The following is a 6,336-nucleotide window of genomic DNA, read 5'->3' as shown; positions in this document are numbered from 1 at the left end:
GCTCTCTGTGCCGGGGCCGCAGCCGCATACAAGTGGCACGAAGATGAAAAATACAGTCAGTGCCGGCCGCTCGGACTGTGCTGAAATACAATCAGAGGCTACAGCTTGTAGCTCCGCCTCCCTGATCTTCTGCCTCACAGATTAATCTATGTAATGTAACAGCAGGACTGGACATGATGATGCGGCTGACTGGCCGCACCAGTGCGGAAGAGAAGGCTGCTGTGAGGCAGAAGCTCAGGGAGACAGAGCTACAAGCTGCCTCCAATTGTATTTTCAGCACAGTCAGAGCGGCCGGCGCAGTATCTTTCATTCTTGTTTGCCACTTATGCAGTGGCATCGCTACCCCCCTGCACCCAGTGTCACACTAGCTGCTCCCAAAGCCTGCTGAGACATCCTGCCCTGCGCCGCCGCTTCATCCCACCCACTGCAAACTGCAAGGACATCCCACCCGATGCAGACTGCAAGGACGCTAAATCCCACTGCTGGATGGGATTAAATTCAGCGCTCTTGGGCCCCCATCACTGCCTGCTCCTCCTCGTCAAGAGACACAGGCCTGGCAGTACAGCAAGCACAGGTATTCATCATGGGAGGGGGAGGGGGAGGGGATGGATTGCTTAGCACTGATCTTAATAAACTGTATTAAAGTATATGTGTCTGTGTGCCCCCTGGACTGGTCATTATACTATATATGTGTGTGTGTGTGTCAGAGTGCCCATGGTCCCTAAGTATATGTGTGTGCCCATGGTCCCTATACAATATGTGTCACTGTGCCCATGGTCCCTATAGTATATGTATATATATATATATCTCAGTGTGTGGCATATCTGTAATGGGTATCATGGTGTGTGGTATATGTATAATGAACATTACGGTGTGCGGCATATGTGTAATGGGCATCAAGGTGTGTGGCATACACGTAATGGGCATCACGGTGTGCGGCATACATGTAATGGGCATCAAGGTGTGCGGCATATGTGTAATAGGTATCACGGTGTGCGGCATACGTGTAATGGGCATCACGGTGTGCGGCATATGTATAATGGGCATCACGGTGTGCGGCATATGTATAATGGGCATCACGGTGTGCGGCATATGTATAATGGGCATCACGGTGTTTGCCATATGTATAATGGGCATCACGGTGTGCGTCATATGTATAATGGGCATCAGGGTGTGCGGCATATGTGTCATGGGCATCAAGGTGTGCGGCATACGTGTCATGGGCATCACAGTGTTTGGCATATGTATAATGGGCATCACGGTGTGCGGCATATGTATAATGGGCATCACGGTGTGCGCCATATGTATAATGGGCATCACGGTGTGCTCCATATGTATAATGGGCATCACGGTGTGCGTCATATGTATAATGGGCATCACGGTGTGCGGCATATGTATAATGGGCATCAGGGTGTGCGGCATATGTATAATGGGCATCAGGGTGTGCGGCATACGTATAATGGGCATCACGGTGTGTGGCATACGTATAATAGACATCACGGTGTGTTCCATAAGTATAAGGTGCATCACGGTGTGAGGCATTTACATAATGAGCATCACGTGTGTCTGGCATATGTATAATGGGCATCACATTGTGCGCATATGTATAATGGGCATCAAGGTGTGCGGAATATGTATAACTGGCATCACGGTGTGCGGCATATGTATAATGGCATCAGGATGTGTGGCATATGTATAATGGGCATCACAGTGTGTGGCATATGTATAGTGGCATCAGGGTGTGCAGCATTTGTATAATGGGCATCAGGGTGTGTGGCATATATATAATGGGCATCATGGTGTGTGGCATATGTATAATGGGCATCACTGTCTCCCCTCCTTGCATCCACCACCACTTTGTGACTCCCCTCCCTGCATCCTCTGCCACTATGCATTCCCCCTCCTACCCTGCATCCTGTGCCACCATGCCCCCCTCACACTCTGCGTCCTGTGCAACCCTGTGTAAGTCCTCCCTCCCTTCGTTCTCATCCACCCTGCATCTCCCCTCCCAGCATTCTACGCCACCCTCTGTCCCCCCTCCCTCTATGCATCCTCTTCCACCTTGCCACTCTACTCTCACCCCTCGTCACCCCCTGTTCACCCTTCATTACCAACCCCTCTCACCCTGCACCAACCCCCTCTCACCCTGTGTCTTCTCATTCCATTGCATAATGTGAACTTTAGCTTTTTTTTTTTTTAACTCATTCTGTGTGGCATTTTGTGAATTTTGGATCATTCTATGTGTCATAATGTGAATATTGGCTCATACTGTGTGGCATGTACAGGTTTTTCGATAGAAAAAAGGGCCCTCTTGTTATGGTGCATAATGTGTTCAAGGGAGGTGGCCCATACTCAGTGTCCCACAGCGCGGGGGGGGGGGGGACAGTTGGTAGACCCCCCTGTCACACCCCCCCCCCCCCCCCCCCGTCTCTGTCTCCCCAGCCCCACAGGCTGCAGAATAGACGCTGTACGCATGCGCCTATTCTGCAACCACAGCGGAAAAAATTGGCCGTGACCTCATTGAAATAGGCCACACCCCCATATTGATAATCCCCACCCCCCCCAAAAAAAAATCTGGCGCGCTACAACACGCCCTCGCCACCCCCTCGTTAGGGCTGCTTCAAGATATTTCCCGGGCTGGTTTTAATTCCCAATCCGCCCCTGCCTTTAGCACTTGGGACAACAGAAGTATTTAGGGCTGAAACATTGTTTATATTGCCAGTCTCAATCTTCATAAAGTAATATATTCACCAGGTTCTAGTATGGTAATTGTAAAATTACAATATACGAGAAAGAAAAAAAGATACCTTTTTTTTTTAAACAGAAATAAAAGTTAAATTTTAGGATTGTGAATTATCAGTTGGTCGTCTTCCAGGTATACTTTTGGAGTGCACCCCACAATCCTCCAATCTTTTTTCTTTCTCGTATATTGTGAATTCCTAATAGGAGAAGGGTAGCACCATATCCTTAAGAATACAACACAAAGAATTGTATAGTAAAAATCGAAATAGTAGTATAAAAATAATTAAGGAAATAAAAATATAACCTATAGGAAGACGTACAAAAAGAATTCTCAGTGCGGAATTAAAAAACCCCTCTCTCTAACTAATTGTAAAATTACCCAGAACTCTCTCCTCTTAATTAGTTAAGCCCAACCCTTTCATTGATATATTAGGCCATCATATTTCCCTTAGATCAGTGGTTTCAAAACTCTGTTCTCAAGACACCCCAACAGGCCAGGTTTTAAGGATATCAATTTTGAGGCACAAGCGACTTGCCCAATACAGACCTGTTAGCAAGGCTGCAATTTTTGTCACTGCAGGTGAGAGTTAAGGCACACACACAGTGGTTGATTGTGAGCTGAAAGCAGCTCACTCTAAAGGTGCATAAACAGGAGCGATTTGGCAAAGGATTCAATGTCTTTAACGATTTCCTCTAGACTCCTGCAAGAACGATTTGGGGTCAAATGATGAACGATTGAGCAAAAGATTACACATGAACGTTTGTTCTGGTGGAGGGGAGTAGGAGCCAGTCAATCAGCTTTACCAAATCATTCATCGTGCATACACATGAAAGGATTGGTACATATCGCTAACGATTGGTCTATGATCTTGGATGCAGGAAATATCATCGAACTCTACCAACGACTGGCTGGGGGCACGCATCGTCATCTATATCGTTCATACACACTGTATGATTTAAGCTTTTGGTCCTTTCAATCGGTCGAGAATGCCCAGATCTTTTGCCAAATCTATCCGTGTGAATTCACCTTTACCGTCCTGCTATGGAAAGCCCTCCACCCCCTGCCAAAATCGATTGCACGGATTAAATATTTTAAGCCCGGCGATTTTCGGCATCATCGCTGTGCCTATACGCTAGGCAAAACACCCAGTGTGTATGCACCTTTAGATTTGAGTGGGGTGTGTTCAAACTGAAATCTAAAGTGCAGTATAAGCGAAAGCAGACACTGCACAGAGACCAAATATCTCCCCAAATCTAATTCTCTCTGCACATGTGCCCCACCTGCTGTGCAGAATGGTTTTGTCCATCTGCAAAAACTGCAGCCTTGCTAACAGGTCTGAATCAAGCCCTCAATTAGTATGTAAGTCAATTTAATTATACAATCTGTGTGCAATAAATTTTCCACCCCCCTGCCAAAAAACTTTCTGTTTTTTTACCTGAATGCTCTTTGCCCAGGGTTTCATGCTCATTGACAGGAGTTACATGCTCGTTTCCAGAGTTTCATGCTCGCTGCCAGGGTTACATGCTCATTGTCAGGGGTTTCATTCTCTATGACAGGCATTACATGCTCGTTGCCAGGGTTTCATGTTCGTTGCCAGGGGTTACATGCTCATTGCTAGGGGTTTCATGCTTGTTTCCCGGGCTTTCTTACTCATTTTTTGTTGCTACCAGGGGGTTACATGCTCGTTGCCAGGGGCAATATATATTTTCCACAGGCAAATAAAAAAATATTGCCCCTCCGGAATCTGTAACTTCTACGATACACGCTACCCAGTAGCATCTATCCATCTGTCCAGTTGGACCTCTGTCTCCTCCAAGGCGTTTTTGTAGGGACATTTTTAGGAGATTCCATATGGATGGCCATACCCATTGGAATCTGCAGAGACCATGCGCCCCCACAATGCCGGCTCCCGCAAGCCACACTTGGGCTGCAGCGCCATTGTTACAACATTGACTGTTGGGGTGCCTTGAGGTACACATTTGGGAGCCACTGCGTTAGATCCATAAATACACATAATAGACATGATCTTAAAACTCAGCATGTATGATAAGAGATCACTATACCAAATCTCAGTGGCGTAACTAGCGGTAGGCATCCCCAGCGGTGGCAGGGGGAGCCGGGGCCACAGGGGCGCAGGTGTTGGAGAGGTAACCTTCTCCATGGCAACCCCAGCAGCGCCCGCAGGCTGTTTGTCCCCTGCAGCCACCATCCCCAGGTAAAGGCGGTCCTGCACTGTCACATCTCTGAGTGACAGTGCAGTTAGCCTTTCAGCGCTCCATTACCAGCCAATTGTGGCGGTGCTTGTGTGTGTGTGTGGGGGGGGTCCCAGTGCTGTAGTGTGCTGTGCCCGTGCTGTGTACCTAGTATCAGCGTCCCTCCTGTAGTGACTGAGGAGAGCCCTGGCGCTATATGTGCTGCCGCTTTGAGGAGACGGAGTCCGTGCTGTGTCATTATGCCGGGGGAGCTGAGGAGACGGAGCCCGCTGTGACATTATGCTGGGGGGAGCTGTCACTCACCGGCCGACGGTGTCTCCACATAGCACCTGCAGCGCTATTTCATTGCCTGCCTAATAGAACCCTCCTGCACCAGACTGCATGGCTATGCAGACTTCAAGCCAGCAGAGAGACCTCTGCAGGAGCAGATAAGTACAATAACTGCACCACTACACCTGCACCAAGTTTGCCTGTGAGTGTGTACACCTACCCCCCCCCCCTGCAGCCTATAACCCTAACCATACACACAGACAGCGCAGCCTATAACCCTAACCATGCACACACACACACACCGCAGCCTATAACCCTGACCATACACTCACACACCACAGCCTATAACCCTAACCATACACACACACCCTGCAGCCTATAACCCTAATCATACACACACACCCTGTAGCCTATAGACCTAACCATACACACACCCTGCAGCCTATAACCCTAACCACACACACACCCCGCAGCCTATAACCCTAACCATACATGCACCCCCCAGCCTATAACCCTAACCATACACTCACACACCACAGCCTATAACCCTAACCATACACACACACACACACACCGCAGCCTATAACCCTAACCATACACACACACCCTGCAGCCTATAACCCTAACCATACACACACACCACAGCCTATAACCCTAACCACACACACACACACACACCGCAGCCTATAACCCTAATCATACACACACACCACAGCCTATAACCCTAACCATACACACACACCCCGCAGCCTATAACCCTAACCATACACATACACCCCGCAGCCTATAACCCTAACCATACACTCACGCACCACAGCCTATAACCCTAACCATACACACACACCACAGCCTATAACCCTAACCACACACACACACCGCAGCCTATAACCCTAACCACACACACACCTCAGCCTATAACCCTATCCATACACACACCGCAGCCTATAACACTAACCATACACACACACCGCAGCCTATAACACTAACCATACACACACACCGCAGCCTATAACACTAACCATACACACACACACCGCAGCCTATAACACTAACCACACACACACACACTGCAGCCTATAACCCTAACCATACACTCACGCACCACAGCCT

General features: G+C 48.5%; 1 protein-coding gene across 1 annotated transcript in view; it reads left to right on the top strand.

Annotated features, from left to right (window-relative positions):
• The window catches only part of CAMK4 (calcium/calmodulin dependent protein kinase IV), a 159,277-nt gene that overhangs the window by 68,737 nt on the left and 84,204 nt on the right, over positions 1 to 6,336 (top strand). The window lies entirely within an intron of this gene.

Source organism: Crinia signifera, chromosome 1 (genome assembly GCF_055691185.1).
Source record: "Crinia signifera chromosome 1, ASM5569118v1, whole genome shotgun sequence".
NCBI lineage: Eukaryota > Metazoa > Chordata > Amphibia > Anura > Myobatrachidae > Crinia > Crinia signifera.
This window is presented reverse-complemented; position numbering and strand designations above follow the sequence as displayed.